The sequence below is a fragment of the Cololabis saira genome, chromosome 8 (genome assembly GCF_033807715.1).
Source record: "Cololabis saira isolate AMF1-May2022 chromosome 8, fColSai1.1, whole genome shotgun sequence".
Lineage (NCBI taxonomy): Eukaryota > Metazoa > Chordata > Actinopteri > Beloniformes > Belonidae > Cololabis > Cololabis saira.
The window spans coordinates 18,263,165-18,288,631 of record NC_084594.1 but is presented as its reverse complement, the minus strand read 5'-3'; the positions used below and the strand labels follow the sequence as shown (position 1 = coordinate 18,288,631).

The 25,467-nt window shown below is 44.8% G+C and overlaps 18 non-coding genes across 18 annotated transcripts; all 18 read right to left on the bottom strand.

The window, feature by feature from the left end:
- Positions 1–830: 830 nt before the first annotated feature.
- On the bottom strand, positions 831–903 carry trnak-uuu (transfer RNA lysine (anticodon UUU)). Its single transcript has one exon. It is a non-coding gene; the product is annotated as a tRNA-Lys (tRNA).
- Positions 904–2,115: 1,212 nt separating this feature from the next.
- Positions 2,116–2,188, bottom strand: trnak-uuu (transfer RNA lysine (anticodon UUU)). Its single transcript has one exon. It is a non-coding gene; the product is annotated as a tRNA-Lys (tRNA).
- Positions 2,189–3,528: 1,340 nt separating this feature from the next.
- trnak-uuu (transfer RNA lysine (anticodon UUU)) lies at positions 3,529–3,601 on the bottom strand. Its single transcript has one exon. It is a non-coding gene; the product is annotated as a tRNA-Lys (tRNA).
- Positions 3,602–4,933: 1,332 nt separating this feature from the next.
- On the bottom strand, positions 4,934–5,006 carry trnak-uuu (transfer RNA lysine (anticodon UUU)). Its single transcript has one exon. It is a non-coding gene; the product is annotated as a tRNA-Lys (tRNA).
- Positions 5,007–6,318: 1,312 nt separating this feature from the next.
- Positions 6,319–6,391, bottom strand: trnak-uuu (transfer RNA lysine (anticodon UUU)). The gene has a single exon. It is a non-coding gene; the product is annotated as a tRNA-Lys (tRNA).
- Positions 6,392–7,703: 1,312 nt separating this feature from the next.
- On the bottom strand, positions 7,704–7,776 carry trnak-uuu (transfer RNA lysine (anticodon UUU)). Its single transcript has one exon. It is a non-coding gene; the product is annotated as a tRNA-Lys (tRNA).
- A 1,308-nt stretch (positions 7,777–9,084) lies between these two features.
- On the bottom strand, positions 9,085–9,157 carry trnak-uuu (transfer RNA lysine (anticodon UUU)). Its single transcript has one exon. It is a non-coding gene; the product is annotated as a tRNA-Lys (tRNA).
- A 1,308-nt stretch (positions 9,158–10,465) lies between these two features.
- Positions 10,466–10,538, bottom strand: trnak-uuu (transfer RNA lysine (anticodon UUU)). Its single transcript has one exon. It is a non-coding gene; the product is annotated as a tRNA-Lys (tRNA).
- A 1,312-nt stretch (positions 10,539–11,850) lies between these two features.
- On the bottom strand, positions 11,851–11,923 carry trnak-uuu (transfer RNA lysine (anticodon UUU)). Its single transcript has one exon. It is a non-coding gene; the product is annotated as a tRNA-Lys (tRNA).
- Positions 11,924–13,267: 1,344 nt separating this feature from the next.
- On the bottom strand, positions 13,268–13,340 carry trnak-uuu (transfer RNA lysine (anticodon UUU)). Its single transcript has one exon. It is a non-coding gene; the product is annotated as a tRNA-Lys (tRNA).
- Positions 13,341–14,648: 1,308 nt separating this feature from the next.
- On the bottom strand, positions 14,649–14,721 carry trnak-uuu (transfer RNA lysine (anticodon UUU)). Its single transcript has one exon. It is a non-coding gene; the product is annotated as a tRNA-Lys (tRNA).
- A 1,340-nt stretch (positions 14,722–16,061) lies between these two features.
- On the bottom strand, positions 16,062–16,134 carry trnak-uuu (transfer RNA lysine (anticodon UUU)). The gene has a single exon. It is a non-coding gene; the product is annotated as a tRNA-Lys (tRNA).
- Positions 16,135–17,418: 1,284 nt separating this feature from the next.
- On the bottom strand, positions 17,419–17,491 carry trnak-uuu (transfer RNA lysine (anticodon UUU)). The gene has a single exon. It is a non-coding gene; the product is annotated as a tRNA-Lys (tRNA).
- Positions 17,492–18,827: 1,336 nt separating this feature from the next.
- On the bottom strand, positions 18,828–18,900 carry trnak-uuu (transfer RNA lysine (anticodon UUU)). Its single transcript has one exon. It is a non-coding gene; the product is annotated as a tRNA-Lys (tRNA).
- A 1,296-nt stretch (positions 18,901–20,196) lies between these two features.
- On the bottom strand, positions 20,197–20,269 carry trnak-uuu (transfer RNA lysine (anticodon UUU)). Its single transcript has one exon. It is a non-coding gene; the product is annotated as a tRNA-Lys (tRNA).
- Positions 20,270–21,613: 1,344 nt separating this feature from the next.
- On the bottom strand, positions 21,614–21,686 carry trnak-uuu (transfer RNA lysine (anticodon UUU)). The gene has a single exon. It is a non-coding gene; the product is annotated as a tRNA-Lys (tRNA).
- A 1,305-nt stretch (positions 21,687–22,991) lies between these two features.
- On the bottom strand, positions 22,992–23,064 carry trnak-uuu (transfer RNA lysine (anticodon UUU)). The gene has a single exon. It is a non-coding gene; the product is annotated as a tRNA-Lys (tRNA).
- A 1,277-nt stretch (positions 23,065–24,341) lies between these two features.
- trnak-uuu (transfer RNA lysine (anticodon UUU)) lies at positions 24,342–24,414 on the bottom strand. The gene has a single exon. It is a non-coding gene; the product is annotated as a tRNA-Lys (tRNA).
- Between the last annotated feature and the right edge of the window lie 1,053 nt (positions 24,415–25,467).

Genomic DNA, 25,467 nt, shown 5'->3' with positions numbered 1-25,467 from the left:
TATCTATCTATCTATCTATCTATCTATCTATCTATCTATCTATCTATCTATCTATCTATCTATCTATCTATCTATCTATCTATCTATCTATCTATCTATCTATCTATCTATCTATCTATCTATCTATCTATCTATCTATGTGCGCTGCAGAACTGGAGGAAAAAAGCATTTAAAACCTACATATATGCAGCGTCTTGGGTTTCCTCTTTCACCATGGATCGCACTGTGGAAGCCTTTTTCATATTTCCGCGTTTTTTCCGCATAGACAAGACAAGATTCAGATTAATGTCTCCTTGGTCCTCGGATCAACAGCAACTATCGTCGAGCTGTTGCTCCCGGTAAGCGCTGTAGTCTGTCTCCAGTGAACACCACTGACACACCAGGTACCAAGCATCGTCAAAACGGAGCTCCGATATCAGATGATGAAATTCCCCACGGAGTTGCAGGGTTGCAGCACCTTGTTGACCCAGATGGACCGACGGAGCCGGGCCCCGCGCTTCCTCAGCCTATGCACTGCTGAAATATGAAGAAGGCTTCCCAAAGTGCCATCCATGGTGGAAGAGGAAACCGAAGATGTGCACGCTGTATGTATAGATATATGTAGGTTTTATATGCTTTTTCCCCTCCAGTTCTGCAGCGCAACTTGAAAGCCTTCTGCATGCGGCGCGATGCAGGAGTGCTGAGCGACCACAGGTTTTGGATGCTTCTGGTGTGAATGCACAGTAAGGTTTTTGGGGTCTTGCTCCGGGCCCCTGGTTCACCTTGCTTGCAATCCGTGCTCCTCCATGCCTCCAGACTGTAGCCCACCTCTATAGCCACTATAAAACTGACGCCCGAACAGGGACTTGAACCCTGGACCCTCAGATTAAAAGTCTGATGCTCTACCGACTGAGCTATCCGGGCTCTGTTCGGCTGATTTAGTCAACAAAAATTGGCGCTAGCATCAACAGAGTAAACCAAATATGTAAAGATTAAAGCAGCACAAGATAACTTTCAGCTTTTGTTGAGTTTGGCGGCTCCTTTGGACAAAAGCGGTAGTGCTTTACCAGTAGTGTGGAAGTGTTCCTACCATGCACCTCAAAGTTACATAGTGCCAGTGAAGGCGATACAGACCCCTCAGACCATGACAGAGGTGTCATTAAACCTGTTGGAAGTTGATGTACATTGTGCTGCTTTAAATGCGTGTAGAGGTTGTACAAAGGGCAGCTCTGATAACAGTGGTAGTATTTCTCAAACATTGAGCATTTCTGCCTCCATGTGGTAACATGGTACAATCATCTTTTGCAGTAAATCCGGCATTCAAACGTTAATAACAGACAGAACTGCAAAACTGTAGTTTTTACTTTTCCTATCTATCTATCTATCTATCTATCTATCTATCTATCTATCTATCTATCTATCTATCTATCTATCTATCTATCTATGTGCGCTGCAGAACTGGAGGAAAAAAGCATTTAAAACCTACATATATGCAGCGTCTTGGGTTTCCTCTTTCACCATGGATCGCACTGTGGAAGCCTTTTTCATATTTCCGCGTTTTTTCCGCATAGACAAGACAAGAGTCAGATTAATGTCTCCTTGGTCCTCGGATCAACAGCAACTATCGTCGAGCTGTTGCTCCCGGTAAGCGCTGTAGTCTGTCTCCAGTGAACACCACTGACACACCAGGTACCAAGCATCGTCAAAACGGAGCTCCGATATCAGATGATGAAATTCCCCACGGAGTTGCAGGGTTGCAGCACCTTGTTGACCCAGATGGACCGACGGAGCCGGGCCCCGCGCTTCCTCAGCCTATGCACTGCTGAAATATGAAGAAGGCTTCCCAAAGTGCCATCCATGGTGGAAGAGGAAACCGAAGATGTGCACGCTGTATGTATAGATATATGTAGGTTTTATATGCTTTTTCCCCTCCAGTTCTGCAGCGCAACTTGAAAGCCTTCTGCATGCGGCGCGATGCAGGAGTGCTGAGCGACCACAGGTTTTGGATGCTTCTGGTGTGAATGCACAGTAAGGTTTTTGGGGTCTTGCTCCGGGCCCCTGGTTCACCTTGCTTGCAATCCGTGCTCCTCCATGCCTCCAGACTGTAGCCCACCTCTATAGCCACTATAAAACTGACGCCCGAACAGGGACTTGAACCCTGGACCCTCAGATTAAAAGTCTGATGCTCTACCGACTGAGCTATCCGGGCTCTGTTCGGCTGATTTAGTCAACAAAAATTGGCGCTAGCATCAACAGAGTAAACCAAATATGTAAAGATTAAAGCAGCACGAGATAACTTTCAGCTTTTGTTGAGTTTGGCGGCTCCTTTGGACAAAAGCGGTAGTGCTTTACCAGTAGTGTGGAAGTGTTCCTACCATGCACCTCAAAGTTACATAGTGCCAGTGAAGGCGATACAGACCCCTCAGACCATGACAGAGGTGTCATTAAACCTGTTGGAAGTTGATGTACATTGTGCTGCTTTAAATGCGTGTAGAGGTTGTACAAAGGGCAGCTCTGATAACAGTGGTAGTATTTCTCAAACATTGAGCATTTCTGCCTCCATGTGGTAACATGGTACAATCATCTTTTGCAGTAAATCCGGCATTCAAACGTTAATAACAGACAGAACTGCAAAACTGTAGTTTTTACTTTTCCTATCTATCTATCTATCTATCTATCTATCTATCTATCTATCTATCTATCTATCTATCTATCTATCTATCTATCTATCTATCTATCTATCTATCTATCTATCTATCTATCTATCTATCTATCTATCTATCTATCTATCTATCTATCTATCTATCTATCTATCTATCTATCTATCTATCTATCTATCTATCTATCTATCTATCTATGTGCGCTGCAGAACTGGAGGAAAAAAGCATTTAAAACCTACATATATGCAGCGTCTTGGGTTTCCTCTTTCACCATGGATCGCACTGTGGAAGCCTTTTTCATATTTCCGCGTTTTTTCCGCATAGACAAGACAAGAGTCAGATTAATGTCTCCTTGGTCCTCGGATCAACAGCAACTATCGTCGAGCTGTTGCTCCCGGTAAGCGCTGTAGTCTGTCTCCAGTGAACACCACTGACACACCAGGTACCAAGCATCGTCAAAACGGAGCTCCGATATCAGATGATGAAATTCCCCACGGAGTTGCAGGGTTGCAGCACCTTGTTGACCCAGATGGACCGACGGAGCCGGGCCCCGCGCTTCCTCAGCCTATGCACTGCTGAAATATGAAGAAGGCTTCCCAAAGTGCCATCCATGGTGGAAGAGGAAACCGAAGATGTGCACGCTGTATGTATAGATATATGTAGGTTTTATATGCTTTTTCCCCTCCAGTTCTGCAGCGCAACTTGAAAGCCTTCTGCATGCGGCGCGATGCAGGAGTGCTGAGCGACCACAGGTTTTGGATGCTTCTGGTGTGAATGCACAGTAAGGTTTTTGGGGTCTTGCTCCGGGCCCCTGGTTCACCTTGCTTGCAATCCATGCTCCTCCATGCCTCCAGACTGTAGCCCACCTCTATAGCCACTATAAAACTGACGCCCGAACAGGGACTTGAACCCTGGACCCTCAGATTAAAAGTCTGATGCTCTACCGACTGAGCTATCCGGGCTCTGTTCGGCTGATTTAGTCAACAAAAATTGGCGCTAGCATCAACAGAGTAAACCAAATATGTAAAGATTAAAGCAGCACGAGATAACTTTCAGCTTTTGTTGAGTTTGGCGGCTCCTTTGGACAAAAGCGGTAGTGCTTTGCCAGTAGTGTGGAAGTGTTCCTACCATGCACCTCAAAGTTACATAGTGCCAGTGAAGGCGATACAGACCCCTCAGACCATGACAGAGGTGTCATTAAACCTGTTGGAAGTTGATGTACATTGTGCTGCTTTAAATGCGTGTAGAGGTTGTACAAAGGGCAGCTCTGATAACAGTGGTAGTATTTCTCAAACATTGAGCATTTCTGCCTCCATGTGGTAACATGGTACAATCATCTTTTGCAGTAAATCCGGCATTCAAACGTTAATAACAGACAGAACTGCAAAACTGTAGTTTTTACTTTTCCTATCTATCTATCTATCTATCTATCTATCTATCTATCTATCTATCTATCTATCTATCTATCTATCTATCTATCTATCTATCTATCTATCTATCTATCTATCTATCTATCTATCTATCTATCTATCTATCTATCTATCTATCTATCTATCTATCTATCTATCTATCTATCTATCTATCTATCTATCTATCTATCTATGTGCGCTGCAGAACTGGAGGAAAAAAGCATTTAAAACCTACATATATGCAGCGTCTTGGGTTTCCTCTTTCACCATGGATCGCACTGTGGAAGCCTTTTTCATATTTCCGCGTTTTTTCCGCATAGACAAGACAAGAGTCAGATTAATGTCTCCTTGGTCCTCGGATCAACAGCAACTATCGTCGAGCTGTTGCTCCCGGTAAGCGCTGTAGTCTGTCTCCAGTGAACACCACTGACACACCAGGTACCAAGCATCGTCAAAACGGAGCTCCGATATCAGATGATGAAATTCCCCACGGAGTTGCAGGGTTGCAGCACCTTGTTGACCCAGATGGACCGACGGAGCCGGGCCCCGCGCTTCCTCAGCCTATGCACTGCTGAAATATGAAGAAGGCTTCCCAAAGTGCCATCCATGGTGGAAGAGGAAACCGAAGATGTGCACGCTGTATGTATAGATATATGTAGGTTTTATATGCTTTTTCCCCTCCAGTTCTGCAGCGCAACTTGAAAGCCTTCTGCATGCGGCGCGATGCAGGAGTGCTGAGCGACCACAGGTTTTGGATGCTTCTGGTGTGAATGCACAGTAAGGTTTTTGGGGTCTTGCTCCGGGCCCCTGGTTCACCTTGCTTGCAATCCGTGCTCCTCCATGCCTCCAGACTGTAGCCCACCTCTATAGCCACTATAAAACTGACGCCCGAACAGGGACTTGAACCCTGGACCCTCAGATTAAAAGTCTGATGCTCTACCGACTGAGCTATCCGGGCTCTGTTCGGCTGATTTAGTCAACAAAACTTGGCGCTAGCATCAACAGAGTAAACCAAATATGTAAAGATTAAAGCAGCACAAGATAACTTTCAGCTTTTGTTGAGTTTGGCGGCTCCTTTGGACAAAAGCGGTAGTGCTTTACCAGTAGTGTGGAAGTGTTCCTACCATGCACCTCAAAGTTACATAGTGCCAGTGAAGGCGATACAGACCCCTCAGACCATGACAGAGGTGTCATTAAACCTGTTGGAAGTTGATGTACATTGTGCTGCTTTAAATGCGTGTAGAGGTTGTACAAAGGGCAGCTCTGATAACAGTGGTAGTATTTCTCAAACATTGAGCATTTCTGCCTCCATGTGGTAACATGGTACAATCATCTTTTGCAGTAAATCCGGCATTCAAACGTTAATAACAGACAGAACTGCAAAACTGTAGTTTTTACTTTTCCTATCTATCTATCTATCTATCTATCTATCTATCTATCTATCTATCTATCTATCTATCTATCTATCTATCTATCTATCTATCTATCTATCTATCTATCTATCTATCTATCTATCTATCTATCTATCTATCTATCTATCTATCTATCTATCTATCTATCTATCTATCTATCTATCTATGTGCGCTGCAGAACTGGAGGAAAAAAGCATTTAAAACCTACATATATGCAGCGTCTTGGGTTTCCTCTTTCACCATGGATCGCACTGTGGAAGCCTTTTTCATATTTCCGCGTTTTTTCCGCATAGACAAGACAAGAGTCAGATTAATGTCTCCTTGGTCCTCGGATCAACAGCAACTATCGTCGAGCTGTTGCTCCCGGTAAGCGCTGTAGTCTGTCTCCAGTGAACACCACTGACACACCAGGTACCAAGCATCGTCAAAACGGAGCTCCGATATCAGATGATGAAATTCCCCACGGAGTTGCAGGGTTGCAGCACCTTGTTGACCCAGATGGACCGACGGAGCCGGGCCCCGCGCTTCCTCAGCCTATGCACTGCTGAAATATGAAGAAGGCTTCCCAAAGTGCCATCCATGGTGGAAGAGGAAACCGAAGATGTGCACGCTGTATGTATAGATATATGTAGGTTTTATATGCTTTTTCCCCTCCAGTTCTGCAGCGCAACTTGAAAGCCTTCTGCATGCGGCGCGATGCAGGAGTGCTGAGCGACCACAGGTTTTGGATGCTTCTGGTGTGAATGCACAGTAAGGTTTTTGGGGTCTTGCTCCGGGCCCCTGGTTCACCTTGCTTGCAATCCATGCTCCTCCATGCCTCCAGACTGTAGCCCACCTCTATAGCCACTATAAAACTGACGCCCGAACAGGGACTTGAACCCTGGACCCTCAGATTAAAAGTCTGATGCTCTACCGACTGAGCTATCCGGGCTCTGTTCGGCTGATTTAGTCAACAAAAATTGGCGCTAGCATCAACAGAGTAAACCAAATATGTAAAGATTAAAGCAGCACGAGATAACTTTCAGCTTTTGTTGAGTTTGGCGGCTCCTTTGGACAAAAGCGGTAGTGCTTTGCCAGTAGTGTGGAAGTGTTCCTACCATGCACCTCAAAGTTACATAGTGCCAGTGAAGGCGATACAGACCCCTCAGACCATGACAGAGGTGTCATTAAACCTGTTGGAAGTTGATGTACATTGTGCTGCTTTAAATGCGTGTAGAGGTTGTACAAAGGGCAGCTCTGATAACAGTGGTAGTATTTCTCAAACATTGAGCATTTCTGCCTCCATGTGGTAACATGGTACAATCATCTTTTGCAGTAAATCCGGCATTCAAACGTTAATAACAGACAGAACTGCAAAACTGTAGTTTTTACTTTTCCTATCTATCTATCTATCTATCTATCTATCTATCTATCTATCTATCTATCTATCTATCTATCTATCTATCTATCTATCTATCTATCTATCTATCTATCTATCTATCTATCTATCTATCTATCTATCTATCTATCTATCTATCTATCTATCTATCTATCTATCTATCTATCTATCTATGTGCGCTGCAGAACTGGAGGAAAAAAGCATTTAAAACCTACATATATGCAGCGTCTTGGGTTTCCTCTTTCACCATGGATCGCACTGTGGAAGCCTTTTTCATATTTCCGCGTTTTTTCCGCATAGACAAGACAAGAGTCAGATTAATGTCTCCTTGGTCCTCGGATCAACAGCAACTATCGTCGAGCTGTTGCTCCCGGTAAGCGCTGTAGTCTGTCTCCAGTGAACACCACTGACACACCAGGTACCAAGCATCGTCAAAACGGAGCTCCGATATCAGATGATGAAATTCCCCACGGAGTTGCAGGGTTGCAGCACCTTGTTGACCCAGATGGACCGACGGAGCCGGGCCCCGCGCTTCCTCAGCCTATGCACTGCTGAAATATGAAGAAGGCTTCCCAAAGTGCCATCCATGGTGGAAGAGGAAACCGAAGATGTGCACGCTGTATGTATAGATATATGTAGGTTTTATATGCTTTTTCCCCTCCAGTTCTGCAGCGCAACTTGAAAGCCTTCTGCATGCGGCGCGATGCAGGAGTGCTGAGCGACCACAGGTTTTGGATGCTTCTGGTGTGAATGCACAGTAAGGTTTTTGGGGTCTTGCTCCGGGCCCCTGGTTCACCTTGCTTGCAATCCGTGCTCCTCCATGCCTCCAGACTGTAGCCCACCTCTATAGCCACTATAAAACTGACGCCCGAACAGGGACTTGAACCCTGGACCCTCAGATTAAAAGTCTGATGCTCTACCGACTGAGCTATCCGGGCTCTGTTCGGCTGATTTAGTCAACAAAAATTGGCGCTAGCATCAACAGAGTAAACCAAATATGTAAAGATTAAAGCAGCACAAGATAACTTTCAGCTTTTGTTGAGTTTGGCGGCTCCTTTGGACAAAAGCGGTAGTGCTTTACCAGTAGTGTGGAAGTGTTCCTACCATGCACCTCAAAGTTACATAGTGCCAGTGAAGGCGATACAGACCCCTCAGACCATGACAGAGGTGTCATTAAACCTGTTGGAAGTTGATGTACATTGTGCTGCTTTAAATGCGTGTAGAGGTTGTACAAAGGGCAGCTCTGATAACAGTGGTAGTATTTCTCAAACATTGAGCATTTCTGCCTCCGTGTGGTAACATGGTACAATCATCTTTTGCAGTAAATCCGGCATTCAAACGTTAATAACAGACAGAACTGCAAAACTGTAGTTGTTACTTTTCCTATCTATCTATCTATCTATCTATCTATCTATCTATCTATCTATCTATCTATCTATCTATCTATCTATCTATCTATCTATCTATCTATCTATCTATCTATCTATCTATCTATCTATCTATCTATCTATCTATCTATCTATCTATCTATCTATCTATCTATCTATCTATCTATGTGCGCTGCAGAACTGGAGGAAAAAAGCATTTAAAACCTACATATATGCAGCGTCTTGGGTTTCCTCTTTCACCATGGATCGCACTGTGGAAGCCTTTTTCATATTTCCGCGTTTTTTCCGCATAGACAAGACAAGAGTCAGATTAATGTCTCCTTGGTCCTCGGATCAACAGCAACTATCGTCGAGCTGTTGCTCCCGGTAAGCGCTGTAGTCTGTCTCCAGTGAACACCACTGACACACCAGGTACCAAGCATCGTCAAAACGGAGCTCCGATATCAGATGATGAAATTCCCCACGGAGTTGCAGGGTTGCAGCACCTTGTTGACCCAGATGGACCGACGGAGCCGGGCCCCGCGCTTCCTCAGCCTATGCACTGCTGAAATATGAAGAAGGCTTCCCAAAGTGCCATCCATGGTGGAAGAGGAAACCGAAGATGTGCACGCTGTATGTATAGATATATGTAGGTTTTATATGCTTTTTCCCCTCCAGTTCTGCAGCGCAACTTGAAAGCCTTCTGCATGCGGCGCGATGCAGGAGTGCTGAGCGACCACAGGTTTTGGATGCTTCTGGTGTGAATGCACAGTAAGGTTTTTGGGGTCTTGCTCCGGGCCCCTGGTTCACCTTGCTTGCAATCCGTGCTCCTCCATGCCTCCAGACTGTAGCCCACCTCTATAGCCACTATAAAACTGACGCCCGAACAGGGCCTTGAACCCTGGACCCTCAGATTAAAAGTCTGATGCTCTACCGACTGAGCTATCCGGGCTCTGTTCGGCTGATTTAGTCAACAAAAATTGGCGCTAGCATCAACAGAGTAAACCAAATATGTAAAGATTAAAGCAGCACAAGATAACTTTCAGCTTTTGTTGAGTTTGGCGGCTCCTTTGGACAAAAGCGGTAGTGCTTTACCAGTAGTGTGGAAGTGTTCCTACCATGCACCTCAAAGTTACATAGTGCCAGTGAAGGCGATACAGACCCCTCAGACCATGACAGAGGTGTCATTAAACCTGTTGGAAGTTGATGTACATTGTGCTGCTTTAAATGCGTGTAGAGGTTGTACAAAGGGCAGCTCTGATAACAGTGGTAGTATTTCTCAAACATTGAGCATTTCTGCCTCCGTGTGGTAACATGGTACAATCATCTTTTGCAGTAAATCCGGCATTCAAACGTTAATAACAGACAGAACTGCAAAACTGTAGTTGTTACTTTTCCTATCTATCTATCTATCTATCTATCTATCTATCTATCTATCTATCTATCTATCTATCTATCTATCTATCTATCTATCTATCTATCTATCTATCTATCTATCTATCTATCTATCTATCTATCTATCTATCTATCTATCTATCTATCTATCTATCTATCTATCTATCTATCTATGTGCGCTGCAGAACTGGAGGAAAAAAGCATTTAAAACCTACATATATGCAGCGTCTTGGGTTTCCTCTTTCACCATGGATCGCACTGTGGAAGCCTTTTTCATATTTCCGCGTTTTTTCCGCATAGACAAGACAAGAGTCAGATTAATGTCTCCTTGGTCCTCGGATCAACAGCAACTATCGTCGAGCTGTTGCTCCCGGTAAGCGCTGTAGTCTGTCTCCAGTGAACACCACTGACACACCAGGTACCAAGCATCGTCAAAACGGAGCTCCGATATCAGATGATGAAATTCCCCACGGAGTTGCAGGGTTGCAGCACCTTGTTGACCCAGATGGACCGACGGAGCCGGGCCCCGCGCTTCCTCAGCCTATGCACTGCTGAAATATGAAGAAGGCTTCCCAAAGTGCCATCCATGGTGGAAGAGGAAACCGAAGATGTGCACGCTGTATGTATAGATATATGTAGGTTTTATATGCTTTTTCCCCTCCAGTTCTGCAGCGCAACTTGAAAGCCTTCTGCATGCGGCGCGATGCAGGAGTGCTGAGCGACCACAGGTTTTGGATGCTTCTGGTGTGAATGCACAGTAAGGTCTTTGGGGTCTTGCTCCGGGCCCCTGGTTCACCTTGCTTGCAATCCATGCTCCTCCATGCCTCCAGACTGTAGCCCACCTCTATAGCCACTATAAAACTGACGCCCGAACAGGGACTTGAACCCTGGACCCTCAGATTAAAAGTCTGATGCTCTACCGACTGAGCTATCCGGGCTCTGTTCGGCTGATTTAGTCAACAAAAATTGTCGCTAGCATCAACAGAGTAAACCAAATATGTAAAGATTAAAGCAGCACGAGATAACTTTCAGCTTTTGTTGAGTTTGGCGGCTCCTTTGGACAAAAGCGGTAGTGCTTTGCCAGTAGTGTGGAAGTGTTCCTACCATGCACCTCAAAGTTACATAGTGCCAGTGAAGGCGATACAGACCCCTCAGACCATGACAGAGGTGTCATTAAACCTGTTGGAAGTTGATGTACATTGTGCTGCTTTAAATGCGTGTAGAGGTTGTACAAAGGGCAGCTCTGATAACAGTGGTAGTATTTCTCAAACATTGAGCATTTCTGCGTCCGTGTGGTAACATGGTACAATCATCTTTTGCAGTAAATCCGGCATTCAAACGTTAATAACAGACAGAACTGCAAAACTGTAGTTTTTACTTTTCCTATCTATCTATCTATCTATCTATCTATCTATCTATCTATCTATCTATCTATCTATCTATCTATCTATCTATCTATCTATCTATCTATCTATCTATCTATCTATCTATCTATCTATCTATCTATCTATCTATCTATCTATCTATCTATCTATCTATCTATCTATCTATCTATCTATGTGCGCTGCAGAACTGGAGGAAAAAAGCATTTAAAACCTACATATATGCAGCGTCTTGGGTTTCCTCTTTCACCATGGATCGCACTGTGGAAGCCTTTTTCATATTTCCGCGTTTTTTCCGCATAGACAAGACAAGAGTCAGATTAATGTCTCCTTGGTCCTCGGATCAACAGCAACTATCGTCGAGCTGTTGCTCCCGGTAAGCGCTGTAGTCTGTCTCCAGTGAACACCACTGACACACCAGGTACCAAGCATCGTCAAAACGGAGCTCCGATATCAGATGATGAAATTCCCCACGGAGTTGCAGGGTTGCAGCACCTTGTTGACCCAGATGGACCGACGGAGCCGGGCCCCGCGCTTCCTCAGCCTATGCACTGCTGAAATATGAAGAAGGCTTCCCAAAGTGCCATCCATGGTGGAAGAGGAAACCGAAGATGTGCACGCTGTATGTATAGATATATGTAGGTTTTATATGCTTTTTCCCCTCCAGTTCTGCAGCGCAACTTGAAAGCCTTCTGCATGCGGCGCGATGCAGGAGTGCTGAGCGACCACAGGTTTTGGATGCTTCTGGTGTGAATGCACAGTAAGGTTTTTGGGGTCTTGCTCCGGGCCCCTGGTTCACCTTGCTTGCAATCCATGCTCCTCCATGCCTCCAGACTGTAGCCCACCTCTATAGCCACTATAAAACTGACGCCCGAACAGGGACTTGAACCCTGGACCCTCAGATTAAAAGTCTGATGCTCTACCGACTGAGCTATCCGGGCTCTGTTCGGCTGATTTAGTCAACAAAAATTGGCGCTAGCATCAACAGGGTAAACCAAATATGTAAAGATTAAAGCAGCACGAGATAACTTTCAGCTTTTGTTGAGTTTGGCGGCTCCTTTGGACAAAAGCGGTAGTGCTTTGCCAGTAGTGTGGAAGTGTTCCTACCATGCACCTCAAAGTTACATAGTGCCAGTGAAGGCGATACAGACCCCTCAGACCATGACAGAGGTGTCATTAAACCTGTTGGAAGTTGATGTACATTGTGCTGCTTTAAATGCGTGTAGAGGTTGTACAAAGGGCAGCTCTGATAACAGTGGTAGTATTTCTCAAACATTGAGCATTTCTGCCTCCATGTGGTAACATGGTACAATCATCTTTTGCAGTAAATCCGGCATTCAAACGTTAATAACAGACAGAACTGCAAAACTGTAGTTTTTACTTTTCCTATCTATCTATCTATCTATCTATCTATCTATCTATCTATCTATCTATCTATCTATCTATCTATCTATCTATCTATCTATCTATCTATCTATCTATCTATCTATCTATCTATCTATCTATCTATCTATCTATCTATCTATCTATCTATCTATCTATCTATCTATCTATCTATCTATCTATCTATCTATCTATCTATCTATCTATCTATGTGCGCTGCAGAACTGGAGGAAAAAAGCATTTAAAACCTACATATATGCAGCGTCTTGGGTTTCCTCTTTCACCACAGATCGCACTGTGGAAGCCTTTTTGATATTTCCGCGTTATTTCCGCATAGACAAGACAAGAGTCAGATTAATGTCTTCTTGGTCCTCGGATCAACAGCAACTATCGTCGAGCTGTTGCTCCCGGTAAGCGCTGTAGTCTGTCTCCAGTGAACACCACTGACACACCAGGTACCAAGCATCGTCAAAACGGAGCTCCGATATCAGATGATGAAATTCCCCACGGAGTTGCAGGGTTGCAGCACCTTGTTGACCCAGATGGACCGACGGAGCCGGGCCCCGCGCTTCCTCAGCCTATGCACTGCTGAAATATGAAGAAGGCTTCCCAAAGTGCCATCCATGGTGGAAGAGGAAACCGAAGATGTGCACGCTGTATGTATAGATATATGTAGGTTTTATATGCTTTTTCCCCTCCAGTTCTGCAGCGCAACTTGAAAGCCTTCTGCATGCGGCGCGATGCAGGAGTGCTGAGCGACCACAGGTTTTGGATGCTTCTGGTGTGAATGCACAGTAAGGTTTTTGGGGTCTTGCTCCGGGCCCCTGGTTCACCTTGCTTGCAATCCATGCTCCTCCATGCCTCCAGACTGTAGCCCACCTCTATAGCCACTATAAAACTGACGCCCGAACAGGGACTTGAACCCTGGACCCTCAGATTAAAAGTCTGATGCTCTACCGACTGAGCTATCCGGGCTCTGTTCGGCTGATTTAGTCAACAAAAATTGGCGCTAGCATCAACAGAGTAAACCAAATATGTAAAGATTAAAGCAGCACGAGATAACTTTCAGCTTTTGTTGAGTTTGGCGGCTCCTTTGGACAAAAGCGGTAGTGCTTTGCCAGTAGTGTGGAAGTGTTCCTACCATGCACCTCAAAGTTACATAGTGCCAGTGAAGGCGATACAGACCCCTCAGACCATGACAGAGGTGTCATTAAACCTGTTGGAAGTTGATGTACATTGTGCTGCTTTAAATGCGTGTAGAGGTTGTACAAAGGGCAGCTCTGATAACAGTGGTAGTATTTCTCAAACATTGAGCATTTCTGCGTCCGTGTGGTAACATGGTACAATCATCTTTTGCAGTAAATCCGGCATTCAAACGTTAATAACAGACAGAACTGCAAAACTGTAGTTTTTACTTTTCCTATCTATCTATCTATCTATCTATCTATCTATCTATCTATCTATCTATCTATCTATCTATCTATCTATCTATCTATCTATCTATCTATCTATCTATCTATCTATCTATCTATCTATCTATCTATCTATCTATCTATCTATCTATCTATCTATCTATCTATCTATCTATCTATGTGCGCTGCAGAACTGGAGGGAAAAAGCATTTAAAACCTACATATATGCAGCGTCTTGGGTTTCCTCTTTCACCACGGATCGCACTGTGGAAGCCTTTTTCATATTTCCGCGTTATTTCCGCATAGACAAGACAAGAGTCAGATTAATGTCTTCTTGGTCCTCGGATCAACAGCAACTATCGTCGAGCTGTTGCTCCCGGTAAGCGCTGTAGTCTGTCTCCAGTGAACACCACTGACACACCAGGTACCAAGCATCGTCAAAACGGAGCTCCGATATCAGATGATGAAATTCCCCACGGAGTTGCAGGGTTGCAGCACCTTGTTGACCCAGATGGACCGACGGAGCCGGGCCCCGCGCTTCCTCAGCCTATGCACTGCTGAAATATGAAGAAGGCTTCCCAAAGTGCCATCCATGGTGGAAGAGGAAACCGAAGATGTGCACGCTGTATGTATAGATATATGTAGGTTTTATATGCTTTTTCCCCTCCAGTTCTGCAGCGCAACTTGAAAGCCTTCTGCATGCGGCGCGATGCAGGAGTGCTGAGCGACCACAGGTTTTGGATGCTTCTGGTGTGAATGCACAGTAAGGTTTTTGGGGTCTTGCTCCGGGCCCCTGGTTCACCTTGCTTGCAATCCATGCTCCTCCATGCCTCCAGACTGTAGCCCACCTCTATAGCCACTATAAAACTGACGCCCGAACAGGGACTTGAACCCTGGACCCTCAGATTAAAAGTCTGATGCTCTACCGACTGAGCTATCCGGGCTCTGTTCGGCTGATTTAGTCAACAAAAATTGGCGCTAGCATCAACAGAGTAAACCAAATATGTAAAGATTAAAGCAGCACGAGATAACTTTCAGCTTTTGTTGAGTTTGGCGGCTCCTTTGGACAAAAGCGGTAGTGCTTTGCCAGTAGTGTGGAAGTGTTCCTACCATGCACCTCAAAGTTACATAGTGCCAGTGAAGGCGATACAGACCCCTCAGACCATGACAGAGGTGTCATTAAACCTGTTGGAAGTTGATGTACATTGTGCTGCTTTAAATGCGTGTAGAGGTTGTACAAAGGGCAGCTCTGATAACAGTGGTAGTATTTCTCAAACATTGAGCATTTCTGCGTCCGTGTGGTAACATGGTACAATCATCTTTTGCAGTAAATCCGGCATTCAAACGTTAATAACAGACAGAACTGCAAAACTGTAGTTTTTACTTTTCCTATCTATCTATCTATCTATCTATCTATCTATCTATCTATCTATCTATCTATCTATCTATCTATCTATCTATCTATCTATCTATCTATCTATCTATCTATCTATCTATCTATCTATCTATCTATCTATCTATCTATCTATATATCTATCTATCTATCTATCTATCTATCTATCTATCTATCTATCTATCTATCTATCTATCTATGTGCGCTGCAGAACTGGAGGGAAAAAGCATTTAAAACCTACATATATGCAGCGTCTTGGGTTTCCTCTTTCACCACGGATCGCACTGTGGAAGCCTTTTTCATATTTCCGCGTTATTTCCGCATAGACAAGACAAGAGTCAGATTAATGTCTTCTTGGTCCTCGGATCAACAGCAACTATCGTCGAGCTGTTGCTCCCGGTAAGCGCTGTAGTCTGTCTCCAGTGAACACCACTGACACACCAGGTACCAAGCATCGTCAAAACGGAGCTCCGATATCAGATGATGAAATTCCCCACGGAGTTGCAGGGTTGCAGCACCTTGTTGACCCAGATGGACCGACGGAGCCGGGCCCCGCGCTTCCTCAGCCTATGCACTGCTGAAATATGAAGAAGGCTTCCCAAAGTGCCATCCATGGTGGAAGAGGAAACCGAAGATGTGCACGCTGTATGTATAGATATATGTAGGTTTTATATGCTTTTTCCCCTCCAGTTCTGCAGCGCAACTTGAAAGCCTTCTGCATGCGGCGCGATGCAGGAGTGCTGAGCGACCACAGGTTTTGGATGCTTCTGGTGTGAATGCACAGTAAGGTTTTTGGGGTCTTGCTCCGGGCCCCTGGTTCACCTTGCTTGCAATCCATGCTCCTCCATGCCTCCAGACTGTAGCCCACCTCTATAGCCACTATAAAACTGACGCCCGAACAGGGACTTGAACCCTGGACCCTCAGATTAAAAGTCTGATGCTCTACCGACTGAGCTATCCGGGCTCTGTTCGGCTGATTTAGTCAACAAAAATTGGCGCTAGCATCAACAGGGTAAACCAAATATGTAAAGATTAAAGCAGCACGAGATAACTTTCAGCTTTTGTTGAGTTTGGCGGCTCCTTTGGACAAAAGCGGTAGTGCTTTGCCAGTAGTGTGGAAGTGTTCCTACCATGCACCTCAAAGTTACATAGTGCCAGTGAAGGCGATACAGACCCCTCAGACCATGACAGAGGTGTCATTAAACCTGTTGGAAGTTGATGTACATTGTGCTGCTTTAAATGCGTGTAGAGGTTGTACAAAGGGCAGCTCTGATAACAGTGGTAGTATTTCTCAAACATTGAGCATTTCTGCCTCCATGTGGTAACATGGTACAATCATCTTTTGCAGTAAATCCGGCATTCAAACGTTAATAACAGACGGAACTGCAAAACTGTAGTTTTTACTTTTCCTATCTATCTATCTATCTATCTATCTATCTATCTATCTATCTATCTATCTATCTATCTATCTATCTATCTATCTATCTATCTATCTATCTATCTATCTATCTATCTATCTATCTATCTATCTATCTATCTATCTATCTATCTATCTATGTGCGCTGCAGAACTGGAGGAAAAAAGCATTTAAAACCTACATATATGCAGCGTCTTGGGTTTCCTCTTTCACCACAGATCGCACTGTGGAAGCCTTTTTGATATTTCCGCGTTATTTCCGCATAGACAAGACAAGAGTCAGATTAATGTCTTCTTGGTCCTCGGATCAACAGCAACTATCGTCGAGCTGTTGCTCCCGGTAAGCGCTGTAGTCTGTCTCCAGTGAACACCACTGACACACCAGGTACCAAGCATCGTCAAAACGGAGCTCCGATATCAGATGATGAAATTCCCCACGGAGTTGCAGGGTTGCAGCACCTTGTTGACCCAGATGGACCGACGGAGCCGGGCCCCGCGCTTCCTCAGCCTATGCACTGCTGAAATATGAAGAAGGCTTCCCAAAGTGCCATCCATGGTGGAAGAGGAAACCGAAGATGTGCACGCTGTATGTATAGATATATGTAGGTTTTATATGCTTTTTCCCCTCCAGTTCTGCAGCGCAACTTGAAAGCCTTCTGCATGCGGCGCGATGCAGGAGTGCTGAGCGACCACAGGTTTTGGATGCTTCTGGTGTGAATGCACAGTAAGGTTTTTGGGGTCTTGCTCCGGGCCCCTGGTTCACCTTGCTTGCAATCCATGCTCCTCCATGCCTCCAGACTGTAGCCCACCTCTATAGCCACTATAAAACTGACGCCCGAACAGGGACTTGAACCCTGGACCCTCAGATTAAAAGTCTGATGCTCTACCGACTGAGCTATCCGGGCTCTGTTCGGCTGATTTAGTCAACAAAAATTGGCGCTAGCATCAACAGAGTAAACCAAATATGTAAAGATTAAAGCAGCACGAGATAACTTTCAGCTTTTGTTGAGTTTGGCGGCTCCTTTGGACAAAAGCGGTAGTGCTTTGCCAGTAGTGTGGAAGTGTTCCTACCATGCACCTCAAAGTTACATAGTGCCAGTGAAGGCGATACAGACCCCTCAGACCATGACAGAGGTGTCATTAAACCTGTTGGAAGTTGATGTACATTGTGCTGCTTTAAATGCGTGTAGAGGTTGTACAAAGGGCAGCTCTGATAACAGTGGTAGTATTTCTCAAACATTGAGCATTTCTGCGTCCGTGTGGTAACATGGTACAATCATCTTTTGCAGTAAATCCGGCATTCAAACGTTAATAACAGACAGAACTGCAAAACTGTAGTTTTTACTTTTCCTATCTATCTATCTATCTATCTATCTATCTATCTATCTATCTATCTATCTATCTATCTATCTATCTATCTATCTATCTATCTATCTATCTATCTATCTATCTATCTATCTATCTATCTATCTATCTATCTATCTATCTATCTATCTATCTATCTATCTATCTATCTATCTATCTATCTATCTATCTATCTATCTATCTATGTGCGCTGCAGAACTGGAGGGAAAAAGCATTTAAAACCTACATATATGCAGCGTCTTGGGTTTCCTCTTTCACCACGGATCGCACTGTGGAAGCCTTTTTCATATTTCCGCGTTATTTCCGCATAGACAAGACAAGAGTCAGATTAATGTCTTCTTGGTCCTCGGATCAACAGCAACTATCGTCGAGCTGTTGCTCCCGGTAAGCGCTGTAGTCTGTCTCCAGTGAACACCACTGACACACCAGGTACCAAGCATCGTCAAAACGGAGCTCCGATATCAGATGATGAAATTCCCCACGGAGTTGCAGGGTTGCAGCACCTTGTTGACCCAGATGGACCGACGGAGCCGGGCCCCGCGCTTCCTCAGCCTATGCACTGCTGAAATATGAAGAAGGCTTCCCAAAGTGCCATCCATGGTGGAAGAGGAAACCGAAGATGTGCACGCTGTATGTATAGATATATGTAGGTTTTATATGCTTTTTCCCCTCCAGTTCTGCAGCGCAACTTGAAAGCCTTCTGCATGCGGCGCGATGCAGGAGTGCTGAGCGACCACAGGTTTTGGATGCTTCTGGTGTGAATGCACAGTAAGGTTTTTGGGGTCTTGCTCCGGGCCCCTGGTTCACCTTGCTTGCAATCCATGCTCCTCCATGCCTCCAGACTGTAGCCCACCTCTATAGCCACTATAAAACTGACGCCCGAACAGGGACTTGAACCCTGGACCCTCAGATTAAAAGTCTGATGCTCTACCGACTGAGCTATCCGGGCTCTGTTCGGCTGATTTAGTCAACAAAAATTGGCGCTAGCATCAACAGAGTAAACCAAATATGTAAAGATTAAAGCAGCACGAGATAACTTTCAGCTTTTGTTGAGTTTGGCGGCTCCTTTGGACAAAAGCGGTAGTGCTTTGCCAGTAGTGTGGAAGTGTTCCTACCATGCACCTCAAAGTTACATAGTGCCAGTGAAGGCGATACAGACCCCTCAGACCATGACAGAGGTGTCATTAAACCTGTTGGAAGTTGATGTACATTGTGCTGCTTTAAATGCGTGTAGAGGTTGTACAAAGGGCAGCTCTGATAACAGTGGTAGTATTTCTCAAACATTGAGCATTTCTGCGTCCGTGTGGTAACATGGTACAATCATCTTTTGCAGTAAATCCGGCATTCAAACGTTAATAACAGACAGAACTGCAAAACTGTAGTTTTTACTTTTCCTATCTATCTATCTATCTATCTATCTATCTATCTATCTATCTATCTATCTATCTATCTATCTATCTATCTATCTATCTATCTATCTATCTATCTATCTATCTATCTATCTATCTATCTATCTATCTATCTATCTATCTATCTATCTATCTATCTATCTATGTGCGCTGCAGAACTGGAGGGAAAAAGCATTTAAAACCTACATATATGCAGCGTCTTGGGTTTCCTCTTTCACCACGGATCGCACTGTGGAAGCCTTTTTCATATTTCCGCGTTATTTCCGCATAGACAAGACAAGAGTCAGATTAATGTCTTCTTGGTCCTCGGATCAACAGCAACTATCGTCGAGCTGTTGCTCCCGGTAAGCGCTGTAGTCTGTCTCCAGTGAACACCACTGACACACCAGGTACCAAGCATCGTCAAAACGGAGCTCCGATATCAGATGATGAAATTCCCCACGGAGTTGCAGGGTTGCAGCACCTTGTTGACCCAGATGGACCGACGGAGCCGGGCCCCGCGCTTCCTCAGCCTATGCACTGCTGAAATATGAAGAAGGCTTCCCAAAGTGCCATCCATGGTGGAAGAGGAAACCGAAGATGTGCACGCTGTATGTATAGATATATGTAGGTTTTATATGCTTTTTCCCCTCCAGTTCTGCAGCGCAACTTGAAAGCCTTCTGCATGCGGCGCGATGCAGGAGTGCTGAGCGACCACAGGTTTTGGATGCTTCTGGTGTGAATGCACAGTAAGGTTTTTGGGGTCTTGCTCCGGGCCCCTGGTTCACCTTGCTTGCAATCCATGCTCCTCCATGCCTCCAGACTGTAGCCCACCTCTATAGCCACTATAAAACTGACGCCCGAACAGGGACTTGAACCCTGGACCCTCAGATTAAAAGTCTGATGCTCTACCGACTGAGCTATCCGGGCTCTGTTCGGCTGATTTAGTCAACAAAAATTGGCGCTAGCATCAACAGAGTAAACCAAATATGTAAAGATTAAAGCAGCACGAGATAACTTTCAGCTTTTGTTGAGTTTGGCGGCTCCTTTGGACAAAAGCGGTAGTGCTTTGCCAGTAGTGTGGAAGTGTTCCTACCATGCACCTCAAAGTTACATAGTGCCAGTGAAGGCGATACAGACCCCTCAGACCATGACAGAGGTGTCATTAAACCTGTTGGAAGTTGATGTACATTGTGCTGCTTTAAATGCGTGTAGAGGTTGTACAAAGGGCAGCTCTGATAACAGTGGTAGTATTTCTCAAACATTGAGCATTTCTGCCTCCGTGTGGTAACATGGTACAATCATCTTTTGCAGTAAATCCGGCATTCAAACGTTAATAACAGACAGAACTGCAAAACTGTAGTTTTTACTTTTCCTATCTATCTATCTATCTATCTATCTATCTATCTATCTATCTATCTATCTATCTATCTATCTATCTATCTATCTATCTATCTATCTATCTATCTATCTATCTATCTATCTATCTATCTATCTATCTATCTATCTATCTATCTATCTATCTATCTATCTATCTATCTATCTATCTATCTATCTATCTATCTATCTATCTATCTATCTATGTGCGCTGCAGAACTGGAGGGAAAAAGCATTTAAAACCTACATATATGCAGCGTCTTGGGTTTCCTCTTTCACCACGGATCGCACTGTGGAAGCCTTTTTCATATTTCCGCGTTATTTCCGCATAGACAAGACAAGAGTCAGATTAATGTCTCCTTGGTCCTCGGATCAACAGCAACTATCGTCGAGCTGTTGCTCCCGGTAAGCGCTGTAGTCTGTCTCCAGTGAACACCACTGACACACCAGGTACCAAGCATCGTCAAAACGGAGCTCCGATATCAGATGATGAAATTCCCCACGGAGTTGCAGGGTTGCAGCACCTTGTTGACCCAGATGGACCGACGGAGCCGGGCCCCGCGCTTCCTCAGCCTATGCACTGCTGAAATATGAAGAAGGCTTCCCAAAGTGCCATCCATGGTGGAAGAGGAAACCGAAGATGTGCACGCTGTATGTATAGATATATGTAGGTTTTATATGCTTTTTCCCCTCCATTTCTGCAGCGCAACTTGAAAGCCTTCTGCACGCGGCGCGATGCAGGAGTGCTGAGCGACCACAGGTTTTGGATGCTTCTGGTGTGAATGCACAGTAAGGTTTTTGGGGTCTTGCTCCGGGCCCCTGGTTCACCTTGCTTGCAATCCGTGCTCCTCCATGCCTCCAGACTGTAGCCCACCTCTATAGCCACTATAAAACTGACGCCCGAACAGGGACTTGAACCCTGGACCCTCAGATTAAAAGTCTGATGCTCTACCGACTGAGCTATCCGGGCTCTGTTAGGCTGATTTAGTCGACAAAAATTGGCGCTAGCATCAACAGAGTAAACCAAATATGTAAAGACTTAAAGCAGCACGAGATAACTTTCAGCTTTTGTTGAGTTTGGCGGCTCCTTTGGACAAAAGCGGTAGTGCTTTGCCAGTAGTGTGGAAGTGTTCCTACCATGCACCTCAAAGTTACATAGTGCCAGTGAAGGCGATACAGACCCCTCAGACCATGACAGAGGTGTCATTAAACCTGTTGGAAGTTGATGTACATTGTGCTGCTTTAAATGCGTGTAGAGGTTGTACAAAGGGCAGCTCTGATAACAGTGGTAGTATTTCTCAAACATTGAGCATTTCTGCGTCCGTGTGGTAACATGGTACAATCATCTTTTGCAGTAAATCCGGCATTCAAACGTTAATAACAGACAGAACTGCAAAACTGTAGTTTTTACTTTTCCTATCTATCTATCTATCTATCTATCTATCTATCTATCTATCTATCTATCTATCTATCTATCTATCTATCTATCTATCTATCTATCTATCTATCTATCTATCTATCTATCTATCTATCTATCTATCTATCTATCTATCTATCTATCTATCTATCTATCTATCTATCTATGTGCGCTGCAGAACTGGAGGGAAAAAGCATTTAAAACCTACATATATGCAGCGTCTTGGGTTTCCTCTTTCACCACGGATCGCACTGTGGAAGCCTTTTTCATATTTCCGCGTTATTTCCGCATAGACAAGACAAGAGTCAGATTAATGTCTCCTTGGTCCTCGGATCAACAGCAACTATCGTCGAGCTGTTGCTCCCGGTAAGCGCTGTAGTCTGTCTCCAGTGAACACCACTGACACACCAGGTACCAAGCATCGTCAAAACGGAGCTCCGATATCAGATGATGAAATTCCCCACGGAGTTGCAGGGTTGCAGCACCTTGTTGACCCAGATGGACCGACGGAGCCGGGCCCCGCGCTTCCTCAGCCTATGCACTGCTGAAATATGAAGAAGGCTTCCCAAAGTGCCATCCATGGTGGAAGAGGAAACCGAAGATGTGCACGCTGTATGTATAGATATATGTAGGTTTTATATGCTTTTTCCCCTCCAGTTCTGCAGCGCAACTTGAAAGCCTTCTGCATGCGGCGCGATGCAGGAGTGCTGAGCGACCACAGGTTTTGGATGCTTCTGGTGTGAATGCACAGTAAGGTTTTTGGGGTCTTGCTCCGGGCCCCTGGTTCACCTTGCTTGCAATCCGTGCTCCTCCATGCCGCCAGACTGTAGCCCACCTCTATAGCCAATATAAAACTGACGCCCGAACAGGGACTTGAACCCTGGACCCTCAGATTAAAAGTCTGATGCTCTACCGACTGAGCTATCCGGGCTCTGTTCGGCTGATTTAGTCAACAAAAATTGGCGCTAGCATCAACAGAGTAAACCAAATATGTAAAGATTAAAGCAGCACGAGATAACTTTCAGCTTTTGTTGAGTTTGGCGGCTCCTTTGGACAAAAGCGGTAGTGCTTTGCCAGTAGTGTGGAAGTGTTCCTACCATGCACCTCAAAGTTACATAGTGCCAGTGAAGGCGATACAGACCCCTCAGACCATGACAGAGGTGTCATTAAACCTGTTGGAAGTTGATGTACATTGTGCTGCTTTAAATGCGTGTAGAGGTTGTACAAAGGGCAGCTCTGATAACAGTGGTAGTATTTCTCAAACATTGAGCATTTCTGCCTCCGTGTGGTAACATGGTACAATCATCTTTTGCAGTAAATCCGGCATTCAAACGTTAATAACAGACAGAACTGCAAAACTGTAGTTTTTACTTTTCCTATCTATCTATCTATCTATCTATCTATCTATCTATCTATCTATCTATCTATCTATCTATCTATCTATCTATCTATCTATCTATCTATCTATCTATCTATCTATCTATCTATCTATCTATCTATCTATCTATCTATCTATCTATCTATGTGCGCTGCAGAACTGGAGGAAAAAAGCATTTAAAACCTACATATATGCAGCGTCTTGGGTTTCCTCTTTCACCACGGATCGCACTGTGGAAGCCTTTTTCATATTTCCGCGTTATTTCCGCATAGACAAGACAAGAGTCAGATTAATGTCTCCTTGGTCCTCGGATCAACAGCAACTATCTTCGAGCTGTTGCTCCCGGTAAGCGCTGTAGTCTGTCTCCAGTGAACACCACTGACACACCAGGTACCAAGCATCGTCAAAACGGAGCTCCGATATCAGATGATGAAATTCCCCACGGAGTTGCAGGGTTGCAGCACCTTGTTGACCCAGATGGACCGACGGAGCCGGGCCCCGCGCTTCCTCAGCCTGTGCACTGCTGAAATATGAAGAAGGCTTCCCAAAGTGCCATCCATGGTGGAAGAGGAAAACGAAGATGTGCACGCTAAGATATATGTAGGTTTTATATGCTTTTTCCCCTCCAGTTCTGCAGCGCAACTTGAAAGCCTTCTGCATGCGGCGCGATGCAGGAGTGCTGAGCGACCACAGGTTTTGGATGCTTCTGGTGTGAATGCACAGTAAGGTTTTTGGGGTCTTGCTCCGGGCCCCTGGTTCACCTTGCTTGCAATCCGTGCTCCTCCATGCCTCCAGACTGTAGCCCACCTCTATAGCCACTATAAAACTGACGCCCGAACAGGGACTTGAACCCTGGACCCTCAGATTAAAAGTCTGATGCTCTACCGACTGAGCTATCCGGGCTCTGTTCGGCTGATTTAGTCAACAAAAATTGCTGCTAGCATCAACAGAGTAAACCAAATATGTAAAGATTAAAGCAGTACGAGATAACTTTCAGCTTTTGTTGAGTTTGGCGGCTCCTTTGGACAAAAGCGGTAGTGCTTTGCCAGTAGTGTGGAAGTGTTCCTACCATGCACCTCAAAGTTACATAGTGCCAGTGAAGGCGATACAGACCCCTCAGACCATGACAGAGGTGTCATTAAACCTGTTGGAAGTTGATGTACATTGTGCTGCTTTAAATGCGTGTAGAGGTTGTACAAAGGGCAGCTCTGATAACAGTGGTAGTATTTCTCAAACATTGAGCATTTCTGCCTCCGTGTGGTAACATGGTACAATCATCTTTTGCAGTAAATCCGGCATTCAAACGTTAATAACAGACAGAACTGCAAAACTGTAGTTTTTACTTTTCCTATCTATCTATCTATCTATCTATCTATCTATCTATCTATCTATCTATCTATCTATCTATCTATCTATCTATCTATCTATCTATCTATCTATCTATCTATCTATCTATCTATCTATCTATCTATCTATCTATCTATCTATCTATGTGCGCTGCAGAACTGGAGGGAAAAAGCATTTAAAACCTACATATATGCAGCGTCTTGGGTTTCCTCTTTCACCACGGATCGCACTGTGGAAGCCTTTTTCATATTTCCGCGTTATTTCCGCATAGACAAGACAAGAGTCAGATTAATGTCTCCTTGGTCCTCGGATCAACAGCAACTATCGTCGAGCTGTTGCTCCCGGTAAGCGCTGTAGTCTGTCTCCAGTGAACACCACTGACACACCAGGTACCAAGCATCGTCAAAACGGAGCTCCGATATCAGATGATGAAATTCCCCACGGAGTTGCAGGGTTGCAGCACCTTGTTGACCCAGATGGACCGACGGAGCCGGGCCCCGCGCTTCCTCAGCCTATGCACTGCTGAAATATGAAGAAGGCTTCCCAAAGTGCCATCCATGGTGGAAGAGGAAACCGAAGATGTGCACGCTGTATGTATAGATATATGTA